At 37.0% G+C, this 14,681-nt stretch overlaps 1 protein-coding gene across 1 annotated transcript in view; it reads right to left on the bottom strand.

The window, feature by feature from the left end:
- The window catches only part of ACSL4 (acyl-CoA synthetase long chain family member 4), a 66,595-nt gene that overhangs the window by 48,294 nt on the left and 3,620 nt on the right, over positions 1-14,681 (bottom strand). The window contains exon 3 of the mRNA XM_068956918.1: positions 9,018-9,085. The gene's annotated coding sequence lies outside the window, so the exon portion shown is untranslated. The remainder of the gene's footprint in view (positions 1-9,017; positions 9,086-14,681) is intronic.

The raw sequence follows: 14,681 nt of genomic DNA, 5'->3' as shown, positions 1-14,681 counted from the left end.
ATCCCATGAAAACAGCACTGGAAACAGGTCTGCCTGGAATTGTTCCTACAACCATACGCAGCACGTTGACACTCTCAAGGAACTTGGACATGGACCCATACCAGTGCATAAATGTGAGTGTCAAATCACTAGTGTCTGTTTTCTGGGTTACCAACATAAAAGCTTTCAGAAAACAGCACCTGGGGGACCTGTAAAATACAGAGGCAGTTTGTAGGTAGTAGGTACGTATGCTTGACAGGCTTTGCAACCTAGCCTAGTAGTGGGTAATTCCCTAAAATTAAAATTCCCCACATTCTCCTGGGAAGCAATATCAAAGAAATGAGAGAGCAAAGAACTTCCAGATTCCACTTTCTCTCATTGCAGACTGCAAAAGCTAGGTTGCTTTTGGATTTTAATCCCTGTTTTGTAACCCACTAAGGGGAAGACAAGGATAAGGGGTGGGGTAGGGGACAAAAACACCATCGTTCATTGAAGTGTGGAAAGTGCAGTGATCAGAAATCTCCAAGTACTGCCACTAAAATAAACTAAAACTGCTTATCTTCTCAATTTAGAGACATTAGTAGCTCAAAGATGCTGTGAAAATTAAGTAGGTAATGTTCATAATACAATTGAAGATACATAAAATGGTTATTATAATGTTGATTAGGGAGGAGATCTGCTCTTGTGAATCTGTTACAGAACTGACCAGGTAATCCTTTTTTCTCTGACAATTCAGGAAGAGTCCAGGAAGCCTTAAAATGTGTTGTCAGATTTACAGTTTGTAGTCAGATTATCCCATTTATCGTTCTGTTCTGCATTTTTTATTCACAAATTTGAGAAAGGAGAGATTGTGGTACAAATATTTACCGCTCTCTCAACATTTTGCTATTTTTGGCTGTGCTAAACCTCTCAAATACATACACATGAGATAAAGAATCACTTCAGAAAATATTGCTTTAGGGGATTTCAAACGCATTTTTCAAGTAGGCTATACTAGGGTTTAGTTTCTACTTGGAGTTAAATATGGCACTTTATTAGACAGTGTTATACTTCAAAAAGCAAGCTAGGCATACAATAGATGTATGCTTATTAACAACATCTTCTTTATGTTTGTTCATATCCTAATTAAGACTGCTGAATCAAGTAGCATGAGATCTAGATTTTGCTGAGATCTAGATTTACTTTGATATAAGGATGAAGTAATTTTAAGAAACTTTTAAGAACTTTTTAAGAACGAACATTAAATGAATTATTCTGGATTTAGGCCAACGTCAGCAAATATAAAATTTGTCCCAATGCCTTTTCTTCATGTAAATATGAATTTATAATAATGGATTTATGCACTTTTATATTAAAAATAATCACTTGATTAATTTACTTAGCAATTTATGAACTAAGAATTTAGGAACTCAGGAGCTGCAAGCAGAGTTCCTCCTGCTTTCCAGACTAAGTCTTTGTGTAAGACCATGCTCTATCTGGCTATTTGAGTTTCTTTTTAATATCACCATATAACTGGGGTGAAATTGGAGAAGTTGCACAGTGAAGTATGGAACAATTTCAAAACTGCTTAAAAACACTCAGTAGGTCTGTTTGTCACCTCAAGAGCATTAGAAATAAACAGTCAAGCCTAACATTAATTTATCCCTACTTTGTTTTATTCAATATGTGCCACTTGACTTAAATTAATACCCAATTTGTGCTATTAGAATTAAGGATCATTCAACATTAGTCAACATTTCCATGATAAACCATGACTTGCAACTCTGCACATGCCAATCCTGCATAACTGAGATTGTAATCAAATGTCAGATTTTTTTTTCCATAAAAACAAATTTGCTCACCTTTAAAAGCACTCTCAGAGCTTTAATTAGGTAAGTTATATGAAGCTATTTATACTGTTGCACAGAAGTTATCCAATGAGTTCTAGCCCTCACACAGGATTAAAAATATAAAAAGCTTATAACTTGAGATACCTTTTCGCTTGCAGAGATTTTACAGTGAACTCTTAGGTTAGTCCTAGTTATCTTGTGAAAGAAGCCCTGTTCAAAGCCTCTGGTAGGAATTTCAGATGAACAAACAGTAAAGCACCAGGCTTCTTGTTCAAATTTACTCATAAAATGAGATTCAGAATCAATGCTAATTTTTCTTCTTTTTTTCTCCTAAAAGCTTTCTCCTAATTTCAAATGATGAATACTTTTATGATTCTCTCTAATATGTCACACTAGCTCTTGAAATTCATACACTACTTTAAGTACAAGGGAAACGGTACAAACAGAAATGACACTGATTTCTAAACATCTGCTTTCACTTCTGCTGCTCTGGTTTAACAGAAAACTTTTTACTATTACTTAGTTTATACCTGAGACTATTCTACATTTTTCTCTTTTTGTGCAAAAAAAAAAAAAAAAGTGCAAATAATATCCCAATACAATCCTTATCACCTTAACCCATGGGGCAGAAAATTCAGGTCCTTTCAGAATTCCTCTTACAAATATATGTAGGTACATCCTATGGAAGCTATCATATAAAAACAAAGGAACAAGGACAGATATTTCCACAAAACCAAGGCACAGTGAGAAATGAATCAGTGTTGAATCAGCACTTAATAAGCTTCCATTGACTTCAGTGGCATAGAGCTCTGTCCTTACTATAAGGCCAGCAACTTAGATGACCGAATATGTACTATCAAATTCATCTCCAGCATGATCCCACTGATTTCTTTTGCGCCGCACTGGGGATAAATCTGGCCCGCATGCTATTTAAAGTGTTGGCAAAAGCATAAAGGAGCTCAGAAAAGAATAGTGGAGGCTTTGTGATAACCAGGAGGCTTAAACAATTTTAAATTGATCACATAGGATTTCACTTTAGACTAATTATTGTCCTACAGTGTAACTGAATGGCAATTCCTCTTAATACTAGATTAAAAAGTTCAAAATAAGGAAGCCATATTCTGCACCACAGGAGGTCTACAGTAATACTAATTAAGCCTGATAATCTCATAAGTCTATAGCTGTAAGTCATTCTCCTGGGTGTTAGGTGATACTTTAACCAAATATTGAAATGTGTGATTTCAAGGAACAAAAATTAGTACGGTTAGCAGTGTCCTGTTTCATCAGCACCTCCTAGCAAGGAAAAAGATCAACACCTGACTAGCTGGGGCACAGAAATCCTCAAAAACAAGTCGGAACACTTACATGTCTTTAAATACAACCTGGAAAGCCCCTGCTACAAAGAGGCAGACAGACTTATCCAGATGTCTGTGTGGCAGTAGTCTTTATTAACAGGGGTCAGATTTACAGCCTGTTCATTTAGAACTTGTATCCATGCAGTAGCCTGTAGCCCAGACTGTAAGAGTTGTGGTGCCAGCAACCTTAACTGACCTTTTTTTTGTTGTTGTTTTTAAATGGCATTCTTCAAAACACTCTGCCTTTGTAGTATGGCAGTGACCAGTGATACAGGTCATTCCCAGTTCTTTGCTAAAAGTCATCTGCTTCAAAGAAAGGAAAGAACTTTTGTTTAAAATAGCAGTAACTGCACTATGGAACTGGAGACGGCACTATTTTTCTCAGAGGTGCAAACCAGGCTTAAAGCAAGTAGGACCTGTGCTGCCACCTGCTGTGTAATTTTATTTTTTATTCTTGATAGCCAGTCCATCTTCAGGGAGAGTGTTTGAGGACAATAAAAGGTAACATTGCAGAATGGGGATACTGACGTATAGCATAATTTCCCTTATAAAAAAATCTTTTAAGAGGGGAATTAGGCATATATGGGAACAGAGAAAACCTTAGAAAAATGTATCTTGAAGCATTGCTGTGTTTATTGGTTTGCTCTTACTGTGTTTTCATATAAAATCAGAAGTGGATGCCTCATCAGGGAAAATTGCACACATCTGCTCTGTGACATTTGTTTGCATGTGTACTACCCACAGCCCAACATACTTTGATTTCTACAAAATAGATAACCTCAAAATACCAACTACCGGTAGCATTCAAATAGCGTTTTAGGAAGTAATATAGATGAAAAATTAAGAACTACCTTTAACTCTACAGACAATAAACAATTTCGGCTAAGTGTTAATCTTTCTCAATTGTACTCAGCTGCTTGGCTGTTTTTTCCCCCCAGTTTCTGAAAGAAAAGCAGAATATTTATGTTTTTTCCTTATTCACAGAATAGGTAAGACGCCTTAGCTAGAAATTTTCAAAACAGCTGTATAAGGCTACCCAACAGTTGTTCTTCAGAGCTACCAGGTAAGTAACCCATGATGAGAAAATGCTGGTCTCTCTCAGAACTCTTCCAATGATCTGTTACTGAGAGACGTAGATATCTACTGCATAGAGAGGAATACCAGATTCAGGCCAATTTGAAAAGCTCTTTGAATTCCTTACGAGACTGATTCTATATAGATGCAATATATTAATATTAAATATTGTCTTGGCATGAAGGCAGACTGAAATAACTGCAAATAAAGCAGACTAGTAAAAACTCCATCCATTTAGACCTCTGTTGCATTCATTACATGAATAAAAGGATTCCCTCAACTTGATCACTGGTAGCCCCGTGTTCTCTACAAACATTATTAGAACTTTTAGGGAGAAGACAGTGAGTTGGTTAAAACACCTACAGATACTAACTAAAATACAAAATGGATATTTATAGAACATTTGCAAGTTCTTTTGAAAGTACAAATCACCATTTTTATAAGAGTATATGCTTGCAGAAGGTTTTTCATTGCTGAGAATGCCTCTGTGGTTGGGCACCTCTCACCTAATGTCACTGAAAAACTTGAAGAAATCTGCCTGAGAACTCACCCTTCTACCCAAGATAGATTTACTTAGATCCTTCTAGTGAACCCACTTGCCCCCAATGTTTCAAAGCAGAAAAAATAAGCCTCAAATAAACTTTGACTTGCTCTTCCCTTCTTTCAGAGTACCAAAACCCATAATTTCTCCATGCTTTTTTTCTTAGAAAACCCTGAACAAACTAGTCAGCCCCAACTTTGATATATTTTTTCCCCACCTCAGGACCAGAACTACAGCTCTATCTAGAGGGTAGTACCCTGTCTTGCAGAATGATAGCTCTTGTCCTGCTCTTCACAGGGCAAATACTAGAAGCTAGATCCTCTCACAAAGAGAAATGCCTAGTTCAAGGCTTCTTCTTCTCTAGACCCCTTTGGAAGAAAAATAAACATTTCTGCAAGCGTGCATATCATGAGACTGTTTAGAAAACCAGCGTCGAGCACCTTTCTTAATAAGCTCTATACTAAATGTGCACATTGCATTTACAGAAGAAAAGCATAACCATGAAATACAGGGCATATACTCTCTTCTCAAACCTTTTCCTCACTTACCTCCTCAAGTAATATATATATAGCACTGATCTGGAGTCATCTGGAGTCTGTTTCAACAGTCTGCTTCCACTTAAGGTTTCAGAAGCTCAAATAGGGCCATATATTTCAGGTTGAGTTTTCTATTTTTGTTTTTTTAACTCCAGAATCTCCTTACGCTAACTTAAGCCAGGTTTTGATAGACAGGTAAGTAAGATTTAACACTGAGAAATTCAGCTTGCAAAGGGTAAGAGACCCTGCCTCACTCAGGTGACTCCTGTGTGCCTACTTGTCCATAATAAACAACCTCCTTTTACCAACATGTTTTACTCTACAAGGTTCAAAGGCTAATCAGCATTTTTGCGCTTGTTTGGGAGTTTATTCAAAAAGTCTTAGGAATATAAAATATACATAATAACATAGTAAACTATATAAATTATGTAATTCATGAAATGACATTCATATATTTTAAACTACAGTAAAACATACACTCACTTTTAACAGTTAGCACATGATACAACTTCCCTTGGAGGTAGGTAACAGCTTTATATATTTAAGAAATGCAGGAAGAAACTGACTGCTTATGTTCCTATGACAAAGAAGGTAAGATCTGTAACATGAAATTTTGTAATGTTGTGCTTAAGAACTATAGTTATTATGACATATTGTGGGTCCTTCATTTGAAAGAAGAAAGGGAGCTATGAGGAAAAAAATCCAGCTGGAAACTGATCAGATGATGGAAGTTAAATAAATGAGAACTGACATCTTAATCCATTTGAATATCAGAAGCCTCCTGCGTTGTCACTGTAATTTTTTCCCTTGAATGAAAAGTAGTCTGACTTCTCGGGTACAGTAAAAAGCTCCAGGTATAATTCAAACATACCTTGTTCCATTTACTTCTTAACTTTCAAGTGCTTCAGAGTGGTGTTAAACAAATAGGAGGAAGTATGTACTAGTATTGTGATGAAAGTCCTTAAAAAAATCTGTTAGTGAGAAAGCTGTAACTTATTCTGTTCATGTGACTGAACATCTAGATTTTTCTTTGCTTATTTTGCTGACATTTGTGCTGTTTGGACTTTATTATAAACAGCAGCAAATGCATGTCTGAAAACATGAATAACTTGGAATGCTTGCAAGCTGGGATATAAATATTTTCATTACTCCTTCACCCCTTCAATGTGCAAAGTTTTCACTTACATTCTTCTGGAGGTCTGGCCACTTCTTTGAGTTACGCACCCACAGTACAAACAGTTTCTGCTAATCCTTTTTGCCCTGTTTCTGCTGTTAAGTAATGCTTTGCCTCAAGAAAGTAATTTGCGTTCCTCTTTTCACCAGTAGTCATAGTTTCTAAAGGGAAAAATCAGTTACTGAGATCAGTATGACCCACTGGGTAAAAGGCCTGTACTGAGTACCATAGCCTTGGGCCCATATCCCGGCAGGAAGGTAAGACTGTGCTACAGAAAAAGGAAGGTTCAAGGTTGAGAATGTGGAAAAAGCCTTCCCAGCAATCAACTGGGGAGAAAGCAAAAATCAATTAGCTCTGAAGCACGACACATACCATCAATCGAACTGTTCAAACGCTCACATGTACGAGCCCTGAGAAATTGAGAGAGCTCTATGGGAAATATTTCCCGGACTCATGAAAAACACTAACTGAAAGTAAAAGGGGCTGAGCTATCTAGGAATCACAGCCCAGTAGGACTGAAAAAGAAAAATCCTTTCTTGTCTCCTGTTCTATTAATGAAAACTGTTAGCAAACATCCATTGCTGTAGTATGAATACAGGGGCCATTGACTACAGGATTCATCTGAATCCTGAGACAGGGAATATAGGCAGAGATACTTAATCTGCATAAGAATCATATTCTCTTGTTCCATTCAAACGTTATGCATTCCACATACCTAAGCAAAAAACATCTTGTGTTTTCAAGACAACCCCTTTCAAAAAATGCAATCTTTACACATTTTAAGAAAACTTAATCCAAATTATTTATCACTGAATTTCAGTTTGGTGACTGCTGCTGTTTAGAGCTGGATCCTTCCTACCCCACCTCATTAGAGAAATTCTAAATCTATCTCCCTCTTCTATTTCTAATGCAATTTCTTGTCCCTTCCTTTCTCTCCTGGCTGCAGAACCTCTGCCACTGTCACTTTCATCACCTGATTTCTTTTATTTTGCCTTTTTTACACACTCCTTTGTTCCAGGGATTTAGTCTTGCCTTTCCCTTCTGCCATCCCCTATTTCTCCATCATCGGGGATGTGAGGTTAGGAAATCGAGTTTACTTCCTATTCCTTCCCTGCAGGACTCTCTATAGCTGGATAACTAGAGTACTCAGATGTAAATCAAGGCTTTATCCATGACTCCTGTGACAGAATTCTTTGGAAAGTGACCTATTCAGAATTATCCTACAAAATGCTGTCTGCCTGGCCTTTCTCAAGCAGTTGCTTACCCCGAACTGTGGCAGTGTCAGCTCAAGTCCACTCCACGAGGCAGGAAACGAGAACAAACACTGACAACTTTTTCTAGCATTTGTTCTATCAATATACTAAAAAATGCTTGATGAGTCTAGGCCCCTGCCAAGCTGCTAGCGATCAAATGCCGCTGCCATCAGTGGAACCCCCCCCCCTTTATTTTTGGTTGCTGCTGCTTCAGATATGTCTACCAGTCAAAGCATGATCTGAGAGAGCAAAAACCACTGACTAACCCTATTAAACCATCACCAGGCTGCCCCACCAGAGGCTCTCTGTAGTATAACTGATTAATATGAAAGCAAGGATATGAGCATTCTCTATAAGGAAAAACTTTGCATAATCAGGCGCATATTCTTGCTTTTAAAGTAAAATTCCCCTTACAGAAGGGTATCATTTATCATGCAGATACAATTCTGAATCTTCTTTCTACTGGTACTCCTTTCATGCCTTGAAAAGAAGTAGCCCAGCTCTTACATTTCCATTTCCTATGTATATGAGTAGTGAAAACAACATCCCCAAGAGTTAAAGCAACAAAAACTGTGCTGTCACTGAAAAAAAAGGGTTGGTTTTTTTTTTTTTTGGCATTACAATGAGTATTTAAGAAGGTGAGCAGCCACTAGAGGGCTCATTATTCCATATAGTCTTTTTAACAAAACGGTTAAATAGAACCACCAATAGCAATTAGCAAAGAACTTAAACATGACCTTTGTCTTGTGTGGAGTTCCTGTGACTTTATGAAACACGTAAACTTGCATGGAAAAACTTAGCATATTCATTTTTTTCAGTAACTTACTAAAAAAACCTCTAAAAAGATTAAATTCTACAAAATAATAAATATGTATTTATAAATGCATGTCCTCAGTGAATCAACGCTAGAAAATATTGGCAAAGCTGAAAGCAGTTCTAGACTACAAATAAGAACTATAGCATATTGAGCATAAAAGTCAGGATTCACTGTGTGATGTCTGAAGGCTGTTGTCTTCAACATGGTGTACACTAGAAGATGAGCCATTTGGTATTTCATAGAATCTACTTTCATGGATTACTAAAAACTGAAACTAAAAACACAACAAAATAACACATAATATTACTTATATTCAACAGAAAGGTTAAAATGTGCAACTCCAATATCTTTATGTATTAATAAAAGACACAAGGATCTAACAGAACTTTAAATATTCCACCTTTTCAGAGAAACACTGATTCAAACCTGAGACAATAAAAGGTAATAGTTACTACCCACCTGAGCAGTGACCTAAGGCAGCAGCAGGGCTGAGCAGGCCTAATCCTGTTGTCTGCTCCGTCCATCAACTGTAAAAGAATTGAAAGAACTAAACACTCTGTTTGGTCTGGTCCCAAGGTTGGCATTTTTTCCTAACGGTACTGATCTATACTTCCTTCTTCTCTGATATAACGGTGTAAGAAAAAAACTCAGCTGTGCCTCCCTGCACACACGTATTACAACACCATTAGTCCAATGATTAAAAACTAACAATTCACTTTCCCCACATTTCAAATAATAAATTTGGATATCTCTTTTTGCTTTCTAATTCTTGAATGACTAAGCTTCACATTTTCAAGACAGTTGTTGCAAACGTGTTTGGATTAGAAACCTTTAAGTAGGTTTCTTACATACTCATACATAGTATGCTGAGTTCCTGATGCAAAACTCTAAAAGCTGAGACACTAAACATCTCCTTTCCTAAATAGCACAAGACATGAAAATACATAGTGATAATATGACATAATATGACATAACTGGTCTCATCACATACTACTCCACCATAGAATGGAATAGTACAAATTCTATAAAACTTATTTAACCAGAGATCACATAATCTAATAGCTTTCCTTCCTACCTTTTGTCTTGTTTCTGAGAGTGGAATTACCTTTTGTTATATACTACAACATTTCACTGCAGTATTAACAATAAAGGCAAATTACACACAGAAATTTAGGGAAGATGCAAGTGTTCAGAATCTGTCAGGCTGAGATTTATAAGTAGTACTAGAGTGTTTCATAATTAGAAGTTAGATTTCATAATTTAAGACTGAACTCAGTCTTGAGGTGCTGGTAAAAGCAGCATCAAATTCTTTTATCTGCAGGTGAAAGTCAGGAGTTGTAACAGATTTAACTTGCGACTTGGTTTCACAGGTGCTATCTAAAGTTCTCTTCTTTTACATCAGTCACCTTTAAAGACATACTTTGTGGCATTAGAGTCACCCCTCTCTCACAGTGCTTTCAATTTCTACAAAATTATCATTTTGTACTGGCCAGGAGACATTCACCATGTCACTGTCATCCTCATATGCAAACACTATGCTCCATTTTGATCATGGATTTATTACTCAAGTACTTAACACCCACCACTTCTCATGCTTGGCAATTTGAATTACTACTGAAATGACAGAACTAATATAAAAATCCTGCTTTCATTTAATGATGTGTTCTTCTAAAATCATCTCTTTCCTCGTCATACTAGAAAAACTTCAGTCACTTGACCTTACAATTTTGGAAATATATCCTTTTCATGTGAAAAATAAACCAAGTTTTGACCTATACTTTGATTATACTTCAGTTAACTTTTTGGAGTATGCATTACCTAATCTCCACAGACCCCTTCAAGGTGTTGATTTCCACCTTTAAAGATGTGGAAAATTTGAATCCTGATTTGTTTACAAGTCAGCTTTCCCTCTATGTATCACTACAATAGTTGATAGATGTTTTTTTTCCTGTATTAATAACTAGTGGTGGCACCACTGTACAAAAGTAATGGTCTGTATTTTAGGCTGATATTCTTTTTACCGATTTCAGAACGTGATATAAGGTTGTTCTGGTTATTAAAGTTTTCCTCCAGAGTCTGGTGGCCTGGAAAGCCTCTGATGCAGGCAAGGAGTTTTTTTAACTGATGTTGCATGAGCTGCTATATCAATGCTTGCTACTGTACCTGTGCTACTCAGACTCTTCATGGCTGATTTTTAAATCTGAAATGAAATTCAGGGAACTAATTCATATTTTTAAAAACTGACCTTCATTCAGAATGAATCTGTATCTTTTGATTTTTTTAAATCTTTTGCTTCTTAACCATGTTATACACTCCTTTTGATCTAAACTGAAGGATGAGGCTATTTGCCCATAATTACCAGGTAATCTTAAGTAGCAAACTTTAAAACTGTAAATTTTGTATAAGTATTATATTTTTAAACCCCTAAAATCCACATACAGACTTTTTGTGAACACTTAGTCTCCTCCTTTAGCATTTAAAACCTGAAGCGTCAGAAAAATTTCACAACACAAAACACATTAAAGCAAAAGAGAGAATACACATCCCTTCCACTAACTGGTTACATTGATTATTCTCCTCCATATCTGATTGACAAGTGATGATCGATTTCATAGGCAAAAATTAAAAGGATTTCTAATAAGGCTTGATGGAACAAAACTGGACAGCACAAATTTTTCTCTTTGCATTTCTGTGTAGACTTACAGAATCACATAATTTGCACCTATACCAGCAATGGGTAGAATTAACTCTACCAAACATGGACCACACTAACAATTCTTGTAAATTCAATTTGATAATCAAATTCATCACTGATTAGGTTCACCAACTTCACTTCTTCTTCTGAGATACCAGCATGAGAAGTACTTTGTAGTCTTCCTATCTATAAGTCATAGATCACCTCCCATCTGGGTGTGGTCAGTTGAAAGACCAGCTGAATATTGTTAACAAGTTTATTTAATTATTGTAGTTGTAAACATCCATAAGTGTGCATTATATTAATATTATAATATATTGACTTAAGAGGAAAGAGTGAAAAAAGCGCTCTTAAGATTGAGCTTCCAGAAAAAGAGTTTGGGTGGTTCTTTGTGCAATTCCTTTCATTATACTTACAATAATATGGTACTGGCCCTGCACAAGAAATAAAGCAAATGCCTTGAAAATACAATGAAAACCGAAAAATAGCTGAACCCCACAGGACACAGTCACAGAAGGAGGTGAATGGCATTGAGCACTTTAAGGTATAAGATGTGTAGTTACTGGCACGTGGAAAGAGCAGTTTTGTTCTTCTTTCTGTTAGTTCTCAAGATACTTCAAGCTTAGGAAAAATATATAAATAACATCTGGATGGATACTTTAATATTCTTACGGAAACATTTTATTCATTTTACATCAGTATGTTTTTTCATACCCATCTTAAAAACATATTTTCCCCAAGCTCCAACTATTTTCAGAGAATTCCTTTACTCATTTAAGACATGAGCCTAAAACGATATGTATCACCACTTCTCACATACTCAGCCTCCAGATGCAGAACTGTTAGCTATGATGTTCCGTATCTCAAAGCAAATCTCACACACTAATGATATCTATTTTTCTCCCTGTTTTACCTCCAACTGTTTTCATGCCTATTAATACTGCAGCTTTTTATGTAAGGGAAAAAAAGTCAGATACTGCAAACAAATGACAGGAATGTGATTCAACAAGAAGCTGGTTCACACGGTTGTCATCTAACAAGTTTGTGTCGGTACTTTACAATTATTTTCAGTCCTTCAGATTAAAAAACATGAAAATATGATAAGCTTTTTAAGCTTCTATTTTGAATATTTCAAGTTGACATTTAGTTTTTTTCGGTATTGTCTAGCGTATGTTCTAGCTAAATTAGCTGACAGGGAGAGAGATATGACAAACACAACAGCCTTTCATCTTTCTCTCAAGAAAAAAACTTGAGAGCAAATCAGCAATTACATTACAACAAGCCTTTCTTCAAACTCATAAAAGATATATGTGAGTAACTGATTAAATGGAAGAAAGTCAGAATAATTAATGGCAGAATCTCTGTGAAACTAGATGTGTAGTAACCAGAAAGAAAGCTGTACTGACTGTGGCTTACCAGATTGAATTTTTCCATGTGGCTGCCCTGTAGGCACTTCTGGTTGCAAAAGTAATTTTCAAAATGTGAACTAAATGTTCAGCATTGCAGTAATACCAGATACTGTAGATAATTCAGCACGGAAAACTGTAATATCTGTGAGCACGTCCATTTTTGAGGGGGTTAAATATTAACCCTGGGGACTAATAATAATATAACTACTGGCTTTTAACTATAGTAGAACTCAGCTTGGGGTACCAAAGCTATCCTAATAACAAAAAAAACATGGAAAATAAGAGAGAGAGAGAGAGTGAGAGAGAGAGGAAGAATGAATGTAGGTACATTTCTGCAGAATTGTTTACATTATGGAATCAATTTTCCTAATTTTTTGAAAGGAAAGTACATTTGATTTAATTCCCGGGTTCCAAGGAGCACAGCAGAAGGACCAGGTGCAAAGTGGAAAGAACGAGGATGTCCCTAGAAAGCCAAAGAGACTCCAGCTTTTATTTCTTACAGAAATAAGCCTTCTAGCTTATAAGCCTAAGCAGTAGAAAAGTTGTTGCTTTTTGCGGACATGACTTGAATATATTCATGCCCCAAGTCTGTTAACTACTGCACTGTGGCTATTCCAAGTCGCGTTCTGACTGCTCAGAGCATACTCCAGGCTGCAATACTGTGCCAAGTACCATCCTTCAGACAAGAAATGATAAGCTAAAGGGGAGTCTCAACCCAGCTTCCCTTTTAAGCATATATGAATGATAAATTTGCTGACGAGTCTAACTCTGACTCCATATGCACCTCCAAAGATAATCGGATTAAAGATCCTGCACATAATGTTTATGTTCTTTTAATATAAGTCCTTGTAAATAAACAGCAGTACTTCAATAGGCATCTGATCACAACTTTTTGCAAAAATTGTCCCCATTCCTGCTTTTTCCTTCAATCCAGCTGCAGTCTTTCCCTCCTATCTCAGTTAAGCAATTCCCCTTTTTTTCTGTGTATCTGTGTTTGTACCAGTAGGAATTCAAAACTCCTCACTATTCAGATCAAACACATGAAACTACAAAAACGCTAAGCTGCAAGCTGAGGGAACAAAACAAACCTTTGTCTCTAGTGCATGGTCAACCTTGCAAGACTATAACGCTCATGGCCGACCAAGAAATGCTTAGTAAAGGTGGGAGAAGAACAGACAAAAAGGAAGAGAGGAGAAAATGAAAGAGTTACTGATATAATGAGGTGGGAAAGTTTTTAGTTCAGTTAAATTCCTGATTGCCACAGGCGGCTTATATGAACTTAGACAAGACACAATCACATTATGCTTCATGTTTCTGTTGTGAAACAGGAATAAATAACACTTTTTTTTTTACTAGGCTTTCAAGAGCTGCATCAGCTCCAATACAATGGATTGCTGTCAGAGGGCAGCTAGGCCTGGCTGCTCTGCAAGGATGGTGAGCCAGGACCCGAGTGGCAGGCAGCAGCGACCTCATCTATAAGGAGCTCAGTGCTGATCCAGCAAGCCAGGGTCAGGATCAGGTCTGGAGTCAGTGACCAGAGTCAGTTGTAGCCCAGAGGTCACCCAGAAAGCCACGGACGAGGTGAGCCTGATGTCAAGCCAGGAAGCCAAGCCAGTGGGTACAAATCAGGGCCAGAATCAAGGCGGTAAGGCTGGGCACAGACATAGTTGCTGCACAACTAGGATATAGCGCAGCTGAGAGCCAACGATAAAGCTTCAGCTTATCAGCAGCTCCCAAAAGAAAGAAGGTGCAGGCCCTTGCATCTAGCTTTCTTCACAACAGCTCTTATCCATGAAGGAGCAGATCTTGGACTCAGCAGAACTCCTTAACTCAGCCAGCAACACTGGAAGGGAGGAACGTGCTCAGAGCCCTGATAATTGGGGCCAGCTTCAACCATTACTAAAATGGCAGTCCCTCCCAGATTATTATTTTTTTAAATCTTAATATTAGTATCCACAATTTAATGGATGTTTTCCTAAAGCTGTGGTCATCTGTTTTTGCATTTTGTATAAGACATCA

The sequence above is a fragment of the Struthio camelus genome, chromosome 11, assembly GCF_040807025.1.
Source record: "Struthio camelus isolate bStrCam1 chromosome 11, bStrCam1.hap1, whole genome shotgun sequence".
Taxonomy (NCBI): Eukaryota; Metazoa; Chordata; class Aves; order Struthioniformes; family Struthionidae; genus Struthio; species Struthio camelus.
This window is presented reverse-complemented; position numbering and strand designations above follow the sequence as displayed.